Source organism: Alexandromys fortis, unplaced genomic scaffold (assembly GCF_014885135.2).
Source record: "Alexandromys fortis isolate MF-2015 unplaced genomic scaffold, M_Fortis_MF-2015_v1.1 scaffold_173, whole genome shotgun sequence".
Taxonomy (NCBI): Eukaryota; Metazoa; Chordata; class Mammalia; order Rodentia; family Cricetidae; genus Alexandromys; species Alexandromys fortis.
Window position 1 is genome coordinate 71,971 of NW_026068051.1, and position 18,332 is coordinate 90,302.

The window sequence follows — 18,332 nt, forward strand, 5'->3', positions numbered from 1 at the left end:
AGAGAGAGAGAGAGAGAGAGAGAGAGAGAGAGAGAGAGAGAGAGAGAGAGAGAGAGAGGAAGACTGGGTCTGAAATTTGCTTTTGAAACCTCAAAGTTCCCCCGCCTCTGTGACATACCTCTTCTAAAGAGGCCATACCTCCTAATCCTTCCCCAATGTCCTACTCACTGGGGACTGAACATTCAAACATATGAGCCTATGGGGGCCATTCCCACTCAAGCCACCACGGTGAGCATCCTACCAGCTGAGCTATATCCCAGTTCTCACCTTCTTTTTCTTGTCTTAGTCTAGCAGGATATTATGAACTTTCAAAGAGCCAATTTTGGTTGTGTTCCTTTTCTGTTTGCTTGGTTCCATGTCATTGACTGCAGTTTTTTCTTTCATTGCTTTAATCTTCTGCACCCTCTCCAGCTTTTAAAGGTTGTACCTTATTTATACTTTTCTTGTTTTTTCCTCTTCCTTTCCCTTCCTTCCTTCCTTCCTTCCTTCCTTCCTTCCTTCCTTCCTTCTTTCTTTCTTTCTTTCTTTCTTTTCCTTTTCGTTTGTTTTTTGCTTTTTGAGATGGGGTTTCTCTGTGTAACAGCCCTGGCTAACCTGGAACTCTCTTTGTAGACCAAACTGGCTTTGAACTCACAGAGTTCTCCCTGCCTCTGCTCCCAAGTGCTGGGATTAAAGGGGTGCACTGCCATGCCCAGCCCTCTTTCTTGTTTTCTTATATAAGCATTATGAACTCTGATTCTTCTGCCTCTACCTCCTGAGTACTAGGGTTATGGATTTGCACCATCATACCTAATTTACACAGTACCGTAGGTTATTAAATCCAAGATTTTGTGCAGTTGAGGCAGACATTCTTTACCCCAGCCTTACCTGCTGCATTTTAATTATTTCATCTTTAGGAAATATTCTTTACAATTTTTAATTTTAACTTTCTGTGTGTGTTTGAGGTATGTGTGCATGGTATTTCTGCATGTATACACACACACACACACACACACACACACACACGTCATGCTCATGCCACAGTGTGCACGTGGAGGTCAGAGGACACTTAAGGAGCTGCTTCTCTCCTTCCACCATAGGGCTTCTGGGATTGAAGTCCCACTGTCAGACTTGAAAGTAGGTGTCTTTTTCCATGGAGCCCTCTCACCAGCTCCTAAAATTTGCACTTCCTTTCTCTTGCCACCATCTCCCAGCTCCTGATCATTATCGTTCTATTATTTCCATGAGCTTGGGAATTTTAGGTTCCACATGTGAAGCGATTATTACCACCACCCCTCAGTTTCCATGGTGGATGAATTCTGCTGCTCTCTGTGGATGCCAAAATCCAAGGATGTTCAAGTTGCTCATATGAAGTGGCGTAGAATCTGCACGTACGGGGCTGGTTCCATGGTTAAAAGTGCTTGTGCTCAACCCTGAGCATTAGAGCTCAGTCCCTGAAACTCGTGGTGGAAGGAGAGAGCTGTCTCTGAAAAGCTGCCTTCCCTCCTCCACACATGGGCCCTGGCATGTGCATGCCTACATACACAAAGATAGTTTTAAAGAAGATAAGAACAACCAGTGCTTATCTTCTTAAATGCCTTAAATAATCTTTAAATGACTTTTAATACTGATGCATGTAAATGTCATGTAAATAGTTGCTAGACTGCCATTTGGAGGGAAATAACAAGAAAAAGCCTGCAATTTTAATACAGAGTCAGCTTAATGTAGAACCTGTGGAAAAGAAAGATCTTTATCTTTCAGTGTAATATCTTCAGTGTTCATCCCTTTGACCCAAATAGCAAGGTTTCCTTCTTTGCAAAAGCCGGATGCCAGTCCTGGCTGCTGCTGAGGGCTACGCCTGGTCCATGGTGCTACTGCAGCTGGGGTCTGTGTTGAAATCCATGGCCCATGTTGCCACCAAAGACCTCATGGAAGCCTGGGGTCTGGGTCACTAGCTGTGGCCTTGTTGGTGTCTGGGGGTCATGCTGCTGCCGGGGTCAGGATGTCATTGGGCCAAGCTGTTGCCTAGAGTCATGTCTAGGCCCATGGTCCAGCTTCAGCTGGGGTCTTTGTTGAAGTTTGTGGCCCAGGTTGCCACTAGGACACACACATAGGCCTGGGGTCTGAGCCACAACCTTGTTGGAGTCTGGAGGCCATGGTGCAGTTGGGACTGTACAGATCTGGGTGGCCATTGTTTCCACCCAGAGCCAGGATGTTATCCAGGTTCAAGCTGCTGCTGAAGGCCATGGTCCAGTTGCAGTTTGGGTTTGTGTTAATGTCTGTGACTGCACCTCAGGGTGCCAAAGGGACTATGCATGTTGAAATCAGAGGGTCATGCTGTGCTGGCCCCGCCCTTTGCTGGCCCAGGGAAAGCTGGCCCTGCCTCTTGCTGGACACTTTAGCAAGATAGCTGGCCCCGACCCTCACAGGAAAGCTGGTCCTCACACTCGGAAGAGAGGCTTCCAAGCAGACCCTGATGGCATGGGCATAGGGGAGCTGACTCCACCCCTTGCCTGAGGCAGGAGGCCTGAATTAACTAGCTCAGCTGTCACCCAGGCCCACAGCTGGGCCTTGGATTGGCACACTCTAACATCTACCCCATCTAGGACCCACTGGAGCTCGTGAAGGGACTGTTCTGTGGAACAATACTGGCAGGATCTCTATGATGCAGGGTGACCATGGGAGATCCAGAGGAGTTCCAGTGAGGATCGAGTGCTGATGGGGACCAGAAACCAGAGGCCTTGAACCAGACCAGTGGCTCATTGCAATGGACATTTGCTAGTAAAGCTGATTGGACAAAAGGGTGTCCTGTGTGACACACCACTCCCAGTGCCACCAGGATGAAGAGGTGTTGGAGAGGCGGGACAGGAGAAGGGAAGAGGATTTTGTTTTGTCTTGTTTTTTGTTTGTTTGCTTGTTTGTTTTATTTTGATTTTTTTTTAATTTTCTCTTTTGGGAGGCACTGCAGGAGTGAGGGGAGGATATGGAGAGACCATGAGGTGAGCGGAACTAGGGTGCACAATGTGATGATATTCCAAAAGAATCAATAAAGAAATCATGTTTTTAAAAATCTTTGAAAAAAAATTGGACACTTCCTAGGTGGTTGTGGTGGCACATGCTTTTAATTCCAGGAGGCAGAGGTAGGCAGATCTCTGAATTTGAGGCCAGCCTTGCCTACAGAGTGAGTTCCAGGATAGCCAGGGCTTCATAGAGGAACCCTGTCTTGAAAAAAAATCTGAATGCTACTTTTCTGGATATCCTCTGTGTTTCTTTATTTGCTCAACCAGTGGACATTTGTTTTCATATTTTGGCTATTGTAAGTGGTGCTGCAGGGAACAAGGGATTGCTAGCTAGCCTCTATATAAAATGCTGACTTCACTTTCTTTGGCTGTGCACCCAGAAGTGGGGTTGCTGGATCGATCATATGATAGTTCTATTCTTAGTTTAAAACCAATTGAGGAATCTCCATACTGTTTTCCATAATGGCTTTGCTAATTTACACTTCCATCAGCTTTATAAAGATCCTCGCCCACCCCACAACCTGTCCAACGTTCACCTCTTATCTTTTACCTGGATAATGATGTTTGAACACCTTTCCATTTGCCTAATGGGCATTTGTATGTCTTCTTTGGAAATGTCTATCAAATCCTCTGCCCGTTTTTATTGGATGATTTGTGCTTTGCTGTCCATTTGTGTGAGTTTCTTATATATTTTGCATTGGCCATGGTGGTGCATGCCAGTAGGCAAATACCAAAGAGAATGCGAGGCAGCATTTCAAATTTGAGTTCAGCATGTATGCTTAAGGTATAAAATACGATGGTTTGCTAGATATATACACATTCATATATATACTATAAATGATAATTGCAAAAATGCCACATGTAACTGTGCATACTTTGTACCTCCGTTCGGGGATTTCCAGTCTGGGCAGTGTTGGCATTTCTTTATTGTGGAACAATGATATCTTTAACAGCATACTTGTCCTGTACTTCTTAAACCCAGTAGCACTCTGTCTACTAAAACAACTAAAGACCAATCTCCCCTTGGGTGAGAATGACTGCTTAGCAGAACCTGTATGCAGTAAAGTTACAGAGGGGCAGAGATAACACCAGCAACCCCTGAACTAGTGTGTTCTGTCACCCCTTTCTTCTTGGCTATCAGGACTTAGGGTTAAGTAATACACTAAACAGATGAGGGAATGTGCTTCCTGACTTTACATTCTCTCTCTCTGTATGTGTATGATCATATATTCATGTGTATACAAGTTCATAAGTGTGCATGTATATATTGAGATCAGAGGTCAACATCATGATATCCCATCTTTCTCACTTGCTTATCTACCATATATTTCAAAAAAGGGTTTCTCCCTAAACTTGGAGCTTGCCGATTGGCTAGAATAACCGGCTGGCAAGCCCCAGGGCTCATCTTGTCTCCAGAGCACTGGGGTTACAGATGTGCACTGTTGCACCCTGCACTTACAGGGTTACAGATGTGCACTGTTGCACCCGGCACTTATATGACTGCCGGGGCTCTGAACTCAGATCCTCATACTTATGTAGCAAGCACTCTACTAATCCAGCCATCTCCTCAGCCCTGTCTTATTTTCTTGTTTGTACTGAACATTTCCTTTAGCCCGCTTTCGGGGTTGTGTGCATAGTTGCTCATTATTTCATATAGTCAAGAGATGTTACGGAAAGGGGGATGCATTTCAAGTGAATAAGAATAGCTTTCACCTTGCAGGTTATGATTCATTAAATTTCATTATTATAATAAAACTTTAGAAATCTATCTGCTTTTGCTTTATCATCAGCAGTTTTTCCTTTGGGGCCTGCCAGGAGCCTTGAACTCCAGGGCTCGAGCCACGCTTGTGCCAGCCTCTCAAGATGCTGGACAACAGGTGTTTATCACAGCATGCAGCTTTGCCATTTACTTTGTACAAGCTCCAAATAGTTTGACCAGGCACAATAACTCTGAAACAGTCCCCATTACAGAAGTTTCATGCTTTGGTGCTGCTGTTTTTGTGATGCTGAGGATGAACCCAGGGTCTCTTGCATACTAAGCATGCACATTGCTACTGAACCGTGTCCTCAGATGCTTGCCATTATTCCTTAATGATGTCACTATCTGTACAAAGATAAACACATCCTTGTTTACTGATAGAATTGCATGCAAGATATTCTGAAATAACAAATATGCAGCTCCACCAACATTGCCTTGGAAGGTAATTGTTTCTTTTCCAATTATCAAAAGTCTGAAAAAAAATCTAACCTTTAGTAAACAAAGCGAACCTAAAGGTGTGTGACTTCTTACCATATTCCCCTCCCCTCACCTTTGCCTCTGATTTTTTGGACATGGTTTTCTCTGTAGCCCATGGAAGCCTGGAACTCCCTGTGTATCCCAGTCTGGTCTTAAACTCATGCTGATCCTCTTATCTCAGCCTCCAAGTATAACCATCATGTTCAGTTCATACGATTTATTTCAATATGGATCCAGACCAGTACTGGTAAACTGTTTCTGTTTTTGTAAGACAAATCTCATTGTGTAGCCCAGGTTGGGCTCAAACTGATGATTCTCTTGCCTCAGCCACCAGAGTTGTGATTATAGGTGTGCACCGTCATGGCCAACTTAATCCTGGTATTGCTTTAGGGTGAGGTTTGGACTGTTCTGATAAATTAATATATCAATCCTGACAATTTATTCTTGTAAAATAAGATCAATTTGTCAAACAAGGGTAGACTATAAGGACTGGAGTGATGGCTCAGGGGTTAGGGGCACTTGCTTCTCTTCCAGAGGACTCAAATTTCGGTTCCTTGCACCTACATCAGATGACTCACAACTGCCTCTGTCTCCAGCTCCAAGGGGATCTTAGGCCTTTGCCCTTTATAGGAACTGACACGTACGTGCACACACACAATTAAAGACAAGATATTAAAAAAGAAGATTCATATGATTTCATCTGCTAAGTAAGTGGGGCACAACTCTGTTTAGTTCCCTGTGGCTCTGTAGATCTAGGAAGCTGAAGCCTTGAGAAAGACCGTGTTGCATTCTCTGTGTGGCTGCTAACTTTCTGAGGAAGGTGCTTGCTTCAGACTGTGCATCAGGGTAAGTGTGAAGGGAGTTTATCAGAAGTTGAAAACTGATTCATTTTTTATGAGAACTGACTGTTTAAAAACTATTATTGACACTTTCCTTCCTTCCCTTCTCCTTCCCTCCCTTCCTCCTTCCTCTCTTTCCTTCACCTTTCTCTTTTTCCTCCCTGAGACACATTCTTATGTAGCCCATGCTGTCCTCACTCCTGATGCTCTGACTTCATCTCTAGCACCCCTCCACTCTTAGAGACAATTGTATGCGTTCAGTGTTATTTATATGCTGTTTATTTGAGATGATCTTTTAAATGATTTATTGATTTTAATGTGTGTGTGTGCTTGCATGAGTTTGTGAGCACACATGCACAAGTCTGTAAAGACCAGGAAAAGGCATTGGGTACCGTAGAACTGAAATTACAGATAGTTATGAGCTGCCAGGTAGATGCTAGGAACCAAACCTGGGACATTTGCAAGAGCAGTATGTGCTCTTAACTGCTGAGCCCAGAGGTGTGTTTTTATGATGTCTCCTAGGTGATTTCAGACTCATGGGCTCAAAGAGTCTTCCTGTCTCAGCGTGCTAAGTAATGGACTGCAGGTTTCAGCTACCATGCTTGGGTATATGTGTCCAGTGTTACAAGCTTTTGTCTCTTCCGAATTTCCTTTGTATTTCCATATCCACAAAGATAAAGTACTGGGAAGAACGGGAAGGGGAAGAATAGTGGGGGTGTGCTCAAAGCACATTATATACATGGAGGAAAGGTCTCTATGAAAGCCAGTGAACATATATCAATAAAATGGGGTATTGTGTAGTCTTAGGAACCATTATAGTGGAGTAATTATGAACAAATGTAGCAAGCATGAGCAGTCATAAAGAAGAGCCTAGTCTGCAGACTTGTCAGCTCTGCCTCCTTTGCTGCCTCAGTTTCCTCATCTGGGGAATAGGAAGGTAAGGTAGGTAGCTGTGATCATTAAGCGATTTCTATGCAAAGCACCCCACTTAATGCCTGGCCTGTGGCAGGTGCTTGCTCCCAAAATCTGTACACCCCATTGTTGCAAAGAGGGCCCTCTTGTTCCATGCCGCCCGGCTAGCTTAACATTGCTTGGCCCATTAGCTCTAGCATTTTTTTTTTTTTTTTTTTTTTGGTTTTTCGAGACAGGGTTTCTCTGTGGTTTTGGAGCCTGTCCTGGAACTAGCTCTTGTAGACCAGGCTGGTATAGAACTCACAGAGATCAGCCTGCCTCTGCCTCCCAAGTGCTGGGATTAAAGGCGTGCGCCACCACCGCCCAGCTAGCTCTAGCATCTTATTGGCTAACTCTCACATCTTAATTTAACCCGTTTCTATCAATCTGAATATCACCATGAGGTCGTGGCCTACCAGAAAAGTTTCAGCATGTATACCTCTGGCTCTTGGCCCATGGCGTCCCCTTGACTCTGCTTTCTTCCTCCCAGAATTCAATTCTGTCTTCTTTGCCTACCTAAATTCTGCCTGATCAAGGGCCCAAAGCAGTTTCTTTATTAACCAATGAAAGACAGAAAGACCTCCTACACCACACCATGTTTAGAATAGTTAAACTGAAACTAAGAGAGTTATGTTAGGGGGCTGGAGGGAGGGCTCAGTGGTTAAGAGCACTGACTGTTCTCCCAGAGGACCTGGGTTCATTTCCCAGCAGCTCACCACTGTCTGTAACTCCAAGATCTGATACCTCCACACAGACATATGCAGGCAAAACACGAAGGCACAGAAAAATAAAGAGAAAAGGAAAGTTGTATCAATTTAATGCTTAGTTCAGCTAATTAATTAAATCAGTTGAAAATGAATAATTATATTTTGAAAAATTAACAGTTTATTTTATGTTAATTAGTATGTACTTTATGTTAATTAGTAAATGTAAAGATAATTATTTCTGGTGATTTTTTTTTTTTGAGACAGGGTTTCTCTGTAGATTTGAAGCCTGACCTGGAACTAGCTCTAGTAGACCAGGCTGGCCTCAAACTCACAGAGATCTGCCTGCCTCTGCCTCCTGAGTGCTGGGATTAAAGGTGTGCGCCACCACTGCCCGGCTCTGGTGATGTTAGTGACTCAAAGATGATGCTTTGGCTGTTTATATGGGCATGCTTGATTGAAGCAAGATGAATTGTTCATACCACACAGGCAGACTTTTTCTTAAATTGGTCAAGTTACCTGCCACCTGCTAGTACATGGGAAGAAAGGGAGTGACAGAGTTTATGGAAGCAGTGCTAGACATACTTCATCTAATTGAACATTTGATTTTTTTTTGCAATTTATTTAACAAAGAGGGCTAATTTTTAAAAGGCGACTAAAATTAACTATACAAAAAAGCAGAAACTGGTTTATAAAGAGAAAGCCCAAAATGCTACTTTCTGCAGAAAACCCATAGTCCAATTTTATTCAGACCGGAGAAAAGAGAAGTTTCGAATACATTAGGAGAAACTCAGCTGTTGGTTTGGGGTGTTTCAGCTGGAGGCAGGCAGGCGGGCAGGGCCATCTGCTGATGTAGTTGACTTGCTACTACAGTGCGTTCTGTTCTCAGAGCACCACAGTTACATTCTAGAACAGTCCTTACAGTGTCAGGCATAACACTTCACACCACTCGTTCTTTGGTTATTTGGGCTTCTCATTCAGTTAAAAAAATGTGCTTCAGTGCTGGGAATCAAATCCAGGTCTCACACATGCGAGGCAGATGCCCCCTAGCCCCTGAGTTATTGCCCAGGAAAGTTGTTTCTGTTCTTGCAGCCCACCTCAGGAGTTTCCCGGGATCATGTTGGCCGTACCCTTGCCTATAACATGGAGCGAACCTCCAATGCTCACACTTTGCAGGCAGAGTAAGTTCAAAAGGTGTAAGTACTTTGTCAGCTTTCAGCAAGGATTCTTTTGTTTGTTTGTTTGTTTTTCTCTTTCAAGACAGGGTTTCTCTGTAACTTTGGGGCCTGTCCTGGAACTAACTGTTGTGGACCAGGCTGGCCTCGAACTCACAGAGATCCCCCTGCCTCCGTCTCCCAAGTGCTGGGATTAAAGGCATTTGCCACCACTGTCTGGCTCAGCAAGGTCCAAAACAAGAACAATGTTAGTTTGTTTTTGTTCTTATTGTTCTCAGAAGGAAGAGGGTCATCTTTTGTGTTTCACTAAATGACCACAGTTGGTTTGTTGTTGTTTTAAAGCATTTGATTTTTCATTTATTTATTTAAGACAAGGTTTCTCTGAGTGTATCCCTGGCTGTCCTAGAACTCACTCTGTAGACCATGCTGGCTTCAGATTCATAGAGATCCACCTGCCTCTGCCTCCTGAGCACTGGAATTAAAGGCCTGATCCACCACCACCTGACTTGCTTTATTTCTTAAATGATGTATATATGTGTCGATATGTGCAAATGAGTAGAGGTTCCCAAGAAGTACAGGAATTACAAGAGGTTGTGAGCCACAAGGGTCCTGGGAACTCCCACACTCAGGGAGACAGAGGCAGGTGGATCTCTGTGAGTTCAAGGCCAGCCTGGTCTACAGAGTGAGTTTCAGGACAGTCACGGCTGTTACACAGAGAAACCCTGTCTTGAAACACATACACACACACAAAGTAGTGAATGAGTTCTCTTAACCTCTGAGTCCTCTCTCCAGTCCTATTGGTTTGTTGATTTGTTTGTTTATTTGTTTGTTGACAGGGTCCACACTGTGCCACAGGCTGGCCTGAAACTTGCAACGATCCTCCTGCCCCAGTTACCCAAATGGCTAATATTAAATGGTCTACCACCATGCCAACCTCCTTTTTGTGATTTTGATAGTGAATTTATGTTTGTTGATACTTTATCTTGAGACTGTTTTCCACACTTTTGATAGCATTTTAGGTGACTTATCTCGGTATGATTTTTTTTTCCAGAGTAAATTAGTCTTCTATTGGTTTGAAATATTTATAGTTGATTCACTAGGGAGAAAATTGGATGACTTAAATATCTATAATAACATAAGTGGGAGTCTGCCTTTTAAAATAGAAAATTTAAATTCATCTTTTGGATTATAGTGTCAAAAGTGATGATCTTGGTCTGGGTTATTTTTCATGTTCAAAGTTTATTACTTTCTATGGACTGTGCAATCAGAGCAAAATTGGTAGGAAGAAAATGAAGACATAGCTGGGCAGTGGTGGTGCATGCCTTTAATCCTACCTAGCAGGCAAGCAGATCTTTGTGAGTTTGAGGCCAGCCTGGTCCACAGAGCAAGTTCCAGGACGGCTAAGGCTACACAGAGAAACCCTGCCTTGAAAAATCAACAAAACAAAGCAACAACAACAACAAAAAACAAAACAAAACAAAACAAAAAAACCCAAACCAACAAAACAAAAAAGACATCTGCTAACTGGTGTATAGGCATCCATGTAACCCCAAATCTCCCTTTACTTGTGTCTATAAGATGTTATTGATTATTGACTAACAGACACAAAGTGAATGGGTTTCTGCTGCTCCTTTGTCCTAACTTGTTTTATGTCAACTTGACATAAATTAAAATCATCTGTAAGGAGGAAACCTCATTTGAGAAAATGGCTCCATAAGATTGGGCTGTAAGCAAGCCTATAGGGTATTTTCTTAGTTAGTGATTGATGGGGGATGGCCCAGCCCATTGTGGGCGGGGTCACCTCAGGTTGGTGGTCCTGGGTTTTATAAAAAGCAGGCTGAGCATGGGAGCAAGTCAGTAAGCAACACCCCTCTGTGGCTTTATCATCATCTGCTGCTTCAGGCTTCTTCTTTTGGGCCAACCAACTCCCAAATCATAACACCGAGACTTAGTTCTGAATGCTCAGCCCAGCCTAGGCTCGTTTCTGGATCTCTATTTTAACTTAAATCAACCTGTTTCTCTTTATCTACCCTTTGCCTCAGGGCTTTTTACTTTTCTTTCTGTCTGTATGTCTCACTTTCGCTGCTTCTCGTTTGGCTGGCAGCTTTCTGGCTCCCAGGCCTCTCCTTCTCTTTCTCCCTGTTCTCATCTCCTCCTCCTATCTTTAGATTCCTCTTCCTATTCATTCTCTGTACCTGTCAGCCTCACCTGTCCTTTCTCTACCTAACTGTGCAGATGCCATACAAACAAATGTAGCACACCGTTACATAGTTATTCTGCAACATAAAGCACATGTAATATATATTTGCCTAGTTAAAATAATATTCCACCACATCCTGCTCCATTTGAATTCTTGCTTTGGCTTTCCTCAATGGTCTGTGACTGTGGATATGTGAGCCAAATCAACTTTTTCTTCCCCAAGTTGCTTTTTGGTCATGGCATTTCATCACAGCAGTGGTAAGTGACCCTGACTAGACTTCCTCTAATGCAGTGTTCTCAACCTGCTGAATGCTGCAACCCTTTAATACAGTTCCTCATGTTGTGGTGACCCCCCCAACTATAAAATTATTTTGTTGCTACTTCATAGCTATAATTTTGCTACTGTTATGAATCACAATTTAAATATCTGATATGTAGGATATCTGATATGTGACCCCTTGAAAGGGGTCATAGCCCACAGGTTGAGAACCACTGCTCTAATGGCATAATTTTATTTTTGCAGTTTGCATCCTTACTAGTAACCCTAGTGTTTGGGAGGCTGAGCACGAAGTGTCACCATAGGGTGCTAGCCTGGGGTATGTAGCAAGGCCTCACATCCAGACAAACAAAAAACCAAGCTCTCCCCTCAAACCAAGAAAGATTTTATTATCATTTTTATCCTTTGTTGTTAAAAGATAAGGAAATGAAGGCAGGACAGAAGTCTCAGAATTCTATTTTACTTTTGATTCTCTAAATTTGCCAAGGAAAGGGGGCATTGTAATGAGCTCTTCATTGACTCTATGTGCACCTGTGGCGATGCTGTGCTGACAGCGCCACACCGCGTGTAGGAGAGTGCTGGGGGCAGAAGCTGGTTTCCGTACTTGTGCTCCAGATAGCTTAGACTCACCTCACTGTCTACCTTTATTCCTACATTGTTTAAGGGGCAAATTTTGTCTTAACCATAAATAGCACACATTGTTTTCTTCTGCAGGTTTCCTCTTGTCTATTTTAGAAGCAAGCAGAATATAAATCATGGAAAGAAGTGTCTCTTGTGTAGCTCACTCTTTTTTTTTTAATTTATTTTTTAAATTTTTTTGAGACAGGCTTTCTCTGTGTAGCCCTGGCTGTCCTAAAACTTGCTCTGTAGACCAGGCTGGCCTCCCACTCAAGAGATTCACCTGCCTCTGCCTCTCAAGTGCTGGGTCTAAAGTTGTGCACAACCACACCTAGCTTCTTGTAGCTCAGTCTTAAAGCCCAAAACAGTGGTCCATGTTTGTTCTAGACCAGCAGCCCAGTAGTCATCATAATTGGTAACACAGTGAGAAATGAAAATTCTTAAATTTTTTGAATTCTTTATTTTTGATGCTTTAAGTCTCTGAATTGCTTCCCAAAAGAAAGACTTCTGAACATTACCTCCAAAATATGTTCATTTGCTTTCAAATAGTCTTTGTTTAATTTTTTCTCTCCCAAAGAAAATTCGACCTCTTTTATGGCAGGGGTTGTATTTTACCTTTATCTCTTATCTTAAAATCTGGCCCCCAAAGATTTCCAGTCTCTCCAAAATAACACTTCTTGACTGGCTTGTACAGCGGGACTTTGAAACCTCATTCTCGTGAAAGCATGTTGGAGTTCTTCTTACCATCATGGAAATTTTAGGTGGAGAAATGGCCAATCTAAGATGACTTGGGGAGATTACCGTCTTTGCAGAAGGATCCTAGGATGTCTTTCTGGATCATTTGCCTTTGGATATCGCCAGATTGCCCCTTATCGCAATGAAAGCAGATATAGGAGACTGTACTGTAATTAGCCAATTCTGTCATTCCTGCCAAGCCAGTGAAGGTTCCTCATTGTGAACACATTCTGCTGCCAAGAGCTCAATTGGAACATTGTGCTTATTTATGAGGGGATCTGAGTGTGAGCAATTTGGCTTCAAGATTAAATGAGGGAATAGGTTGTATTGATAAACCTGATGTAATATTAGCCTTTTAAGGGGAAATTACAGTCATAAAGAGGAGTATACGCCAAGTATTGAACATCATGCAAAAACAGCATAGAAATCGAAAACCCCAGTCCAAGTCAGTGGGTGCTTACCACAGATGCAGAACTGTGATGGGCAGTCTGCGGGACACAAAGCATCTTCATGAATATATGCATGCATACAAAGTTCCCAAGCCTTCCTAAAGATAATCTGACAGAGCTGGGCGTGCTGGCACACACCTGTTTTTCCAGCACTTGGAAGGTGGGGATAGGAGGATCAGGAGTTGAAGGCTCTCCTTAGATATAGTGACTTATCAAGTTCAAGTCCAGCCTTGGGCTACCTAAGGACCTATCTCAAAACATCAAAAAGAAAAACATACATATAATAGAAATGAAAATAGATGAGTGAATCACAGGAAATAGAATGGGTGCTTGCTTCGGCAGCACATTTACTAAAATTGGAACAATACAGAGAAAAGATTAGCATGGACCCTAAGCAGGGATGACTTGCAGATCTGTGAAGTGTTTCATATTGTTTTGAGTCAGATAAAACTTATATGACAGCATATTTTAAATCTGTAATGTATTTCACTAATAGAATTTAAAATAATAGACATTTTATCAAAGTCATTATTTTTTGAAATGTCATTATTAAGGTCATTTTTTCTCTTCAACTTGTTTTTAATCTAAACTGATTTATCACATTGTGGATTAAAGTGCTTGAAGGTAGAAAAGGAAGGAAAATAGAATGAGACAAATGTTGAGCAGGGTTTCCAAGGAATAGGAGAAAATGAGTATTGTTCAGAAAATCCGAGCGCTGTGGACAGGGAGCCCTGGCTTCAGAGCTGGCTACGTGTTGTTGGCATGGGCATGGCCAGGTAAAAGATCAAAGGGACTCAGACCCGTGGCAAAATGGCAAAGCCTAACCCTCAAGTAAGGCTCAATAATGGCAAAACCTTTCTAGGTTCTGTGTGGATGTTGATAGTGTGGGCAGAAATGTCCACGGGAACATTTCTCCGGGTGATTATGACGTGAACACTGCTCCCTAACAGAGATTTTCCTATAAAGGAGCCAGACTCTCCTCTGTTCAGCTGTGTACCATAAACCCCGCCTCCTTTGTTGGCTGTAAACCATAAATCCCACCTCCCTGTTCATCTGTATAACATTACACCACCTCTGTCATTTCTTTATTCCCTGGCTGCCCCATGCTCAGGTCAAATCCCTGGAGTTGTGCAAGGCTGTGGCAGAGAATGAAAATCCTGTCGGCTGTCCCTCACCTGTAGTCCCAATTACTTGAGAAGCTCCGATGGCTCACTGGAGCTCAGGCATTTGAGGGTAGCCTAGACAACAGAGCAACATCCCATCTTAACAATAAAGTATAAAATTAAGTTGGTTCTAGAAAGGGAGTGCCATTCTGATGGAAGAGCAGGTGGGGCTGAGACCGGCAGGCTCTCACTGTGAGGGAGGGTTAGATGTGGGTGCGTGCGTTTGAACACATTGCCAATTCAGGTGGTGCAACCTGGGACACATTTCTCGGTATCACTGTCAGTCACGTATGTCGTGCACTGTATCCAGTGAATTGTTTCAGGGCTGCTGCATAGGCTTTGCACTACCTCGTTCTGGGCAGCAGGTACACAGGCCAGGGCTTGTCAGTGCCTTTGTGTAAAGAGCCAGCAGCTTTGCCAGCTGCAAGGTGTCTGGTACTACAATTCAAGACTGCCGGTGTCGCACAAAGCATCCAATGTATAAACGTATAAGTGAGAGTTTTATTTTATTTTTTAGTCTTGCTCTGTAGTCCGGGCCGTGCCCGATCCATGCCTAGCTTTGCAATGCGATTATAGTCTAAGAAAATGTCCATTTCTGAAAACACAGGCAGGACCGGACTAACCTACACTCTGAAGTTTGATAATCAAACAGACCAAAAGATGAATGGTAAACCTTTAAGGTGTGAAATTCTGTGGTACAGATCATTTTAAGAAGGAAATTTAAGAATGTATTAATTTTCTAGCCTAGCTCATGTGGTTCCTGCAGCATAAAAGCCGACCAGTGGATTCTTAAGTAAGCCATTTAAAACCTTCCCTTTAACTCCAGAATCCTCAGTTGGGAGATAAAAGCCATCCTCTATCAAATTAACTATAATTAGGTATGTGAGTAAGAGCTATAATATGTAGATGTTGTTCTGGATTTCTTACAGGCAGGCTAAGTAGGAATTACAACTGAGACATCGCAAGTGAGCGCCGCTGCAGTAACATCTTCATGTACAACATGGCAAGCAGCCTCCAGCCCTAGTATTGGGCTGCTCAGGGTCTCATGTGCTGTTTGGGCTTTGAGCCAACTAGGGAGGATTTTTATCTGCAGGGAATGTGTATTGCTTTGGAACTTCTGGCTTTGCAGAATTACTATATAGTAATAATGTCTTGATTTGTCCAAATCCACATGTCTGACAGCCTACCATGATCTCATTCTTGAAATATGATAATAAAAATCACAGATATTATGCTAGGAGTACTTAAGGAATGGGCTGGTAAGGGTTTTTAAAGTTAGAGTCCTCTCAGCCCTGTTTCTCTTCCTTCTGTCATCTCATGGTTTCTATTGCTCTGAAGAGACACCATGACCACAGCAACTCTGACAAGGACAACATTAATTGGGGTGGCTCGCTTATAGTTTCAGAGGTTCAGTCCATTATCATCGTGATGGGGAGCATGGTGGCAACAGGGTGCTTGACAAGTAGCTGAGAGCCCTACATCTTGCAAGCAACAGGAAATGGTCTCAGTGTTGTACTGAGGGAAGCTTGAGCAAAAGAGACCTCAAAGCCCCCAACCTCCACGGTGACACACTTCCTCCAACAAAGCAACATCTCCCTTTGGGGGCCATTTTCTTTCCAACTATCACATTTGTTTCTATGGAAAGATTTATTTGGGTTTCCTGTTTTAGGGATTACAGGTCATTCATTAGCTCTGTTGCTTTCAGGCCCATGCAGAGCTCTCAGTTATGGCTGGATGGAGTATGTGGTAGAGGCTGCTCCTCTTGAAGTAACTGGGAAGAAACAAAACAGTTTTGTTCCTTTAAATATTTTCTGTGATTTTTTAAAACCTCAGTTATTCAAAAAGTTTGCTTATCAGATTATATAAATCAAATGCTGATTTTTTTTTTAAACTAGCACTAATGTTGACACTTGGTCATCTCCTTCGACCTTGGGGGTTCCAGGCATAGAACTCAGATACTCGGGCTTGGTAGCAACACCTTTATTCTCTGAGCCATCTTGCAGGCCCTTGACACTTCATTTGAGTCTTGATTGAAGAATAACAAGTTAATTGATCTTTTTAGGATATCATTGGCTAATCCTATTAAAAAATTTCTATTGTAGGGTTGATCATAATGTTGCATTGTGTTGTCATAGTAACTTTATTCGTCAATTCTTTTTTGTTTTGTTTTGTGTAGCCTTGACTGGTACTGAGACTCGTAATGCAGACCAGGCTGGCCATGAACTCACAGACTTCTGCCTGCCTGCCTTCCTAAAGGGTTGCACCATCACATCCAGATTGTGTATCCACCTCTAATAGTTACCATGTCAAAAAAGAGTAGGATTTTCTATTTTTAAATGGTTGTTAATTTGTTTTGAGACAAGGCCTCACTGTGCCAGTGGCCCAGAACTTCCAGTGTAGCAAGCTGAAGCTAGAAGTATTGGTACATGCCTGCAATCTAAGCACTTGGGAGATAGAAGCAGGAGGATCAGGATTTAAGGCCATCCTCTCTTAGTGAGGACAGCCTGGGCAGTGTGAGATCCTGTCTCAAAAATAAAAATAAAAAATAAAAAGACTGGGATATCCTTGATCTTGTAGTGATTTTTCTGTCTCTACCTCCCAGCTGCTAGGTTATAGGTGTACATCCTTACCCAGCTAGGATTTTCTATTTCTTTTTCTTTTTTCTTCTTTCTTCCTACCTTTCTTTCTTTGTTTCTTTCTTTCTTTTTTTTGAGACAGGGTTTCTCTGTGTAGCCCTGGCTGTCTTGGACTTGCTATGTAGACCAGGCTGTCCTGGAACTCACAGAGATCCTCCTGCCTCTGCCTCCTGACTTCAGGGATTAAGGATATGTACCATTACCACTCAGCTTATTTCCTATTTCTAAATTTAAAAATATTTTATTTTCTTTAGTTTACAGGAACATTATAAAAATATATTATACTTTAAATTTTTGTTATGGCAAGAGATATATTATTGTGAAATTATATGAAATACATTTGTATTATGGCACACTATTTATACTCTGGCCACTTTATACAATGTCTCCCTTCTCCCAGGCCCTGGTAACCTTCTTTTGATTTTGCTTGCATATAAGTTTGCCTTTTCATGCCCTGAGATATTGCATAGAAATTAAATCAGGTGCCGGGCGGTGGTGGCTCACGCCTTTAATCCCAGCATTCAGGAGGTAGAGGCAGGCGGATCTCCGTGAGTTTGAGGCCAGCATGGACTACAAGAGCTGGTTCCAGGACAGGCAACAAAGCTACAGAGAAACCCTGTCTCAAAAATAAATAAATAAATAACAAAACAAATTAAATCAGGCAATATTTATCCCAATTTCCGTATCTAGTGTTTTAAGGTTTATCCATGCTGTACATTTATCAGAATTTCTTTTCTTCCTTTCCTCCCCTTTTCCGTCTCTTTCCCTTCTCCTCCCTCCTTCCCGTCGAAGTCCTTCATTTCTCTTCCCCCTTGCCATTTATTTATTTATTTAGTCTCAAACTGTATCCCTGGCTGGTCTCAAACTTCCTGCAATCCTCCTGCTTAAGCCTCCTGAGTTGCTGGATTATAGACATGAGCTATCATGCCCATCTTCAGAATTTCATGGGCTGAATTGTGTGTGTGTGTGTGTGTGTGTGTGTGTGTGTGTGTGTGTCCATGTGTTGCTGGGGATAAACTGCAGGCCTCCTGCATACTAGACGAGCACTTTACCAGAGCTAATCCTTACCTCATAATGCTGCTTTTAGACACTGTTTTCAGTTCTTTTGGTTATATATGTAGGAGTAGAATTACAGGATTACATGGTAATTTTATGCCTAACATTTGAAAAGCTTTCAACCCTTTCCACAGTGATATACATTATAATTTAAGAGTTAAGAATCTTTTTTTGATTTTTAGACAAGGTCTCATGTAACCCAAACTGGACTTAAACTGACTACCTAGCCCAGGAAACCTTGAACGTTTTTCTGATCCTCCTGTGTCCACCTCCCAAGTACCAGGATTATAGTGTG

The 18,332-nt window shown here is 42.5% G+C and overlaps 1 protein-coding gene and 1 non-coding gene across 3 annotated transcripts in view; both read left to right on the plus strand.

The window, feature by feature from the left end:
- Ppm1e (protein phosphatase, Mg2+/Mn2+ dependent 1E) overlaps positions 1-18,332 on the plus strand; it is a 146,732-nt gene that overhangs the window by 29,599 nt on the left and 98,801 nt on the right. The window lies entirely within an intron of this gene.
- On the plus strand, positions 13,509-13,617 carry LOC126487025 (U6 spliceosomal RNA). Its single transcript, XR_007588258.1, has one exon. It is a non-coding gene; the product is annotated as a U6 spliceosomal RNA (small nuclear RNA).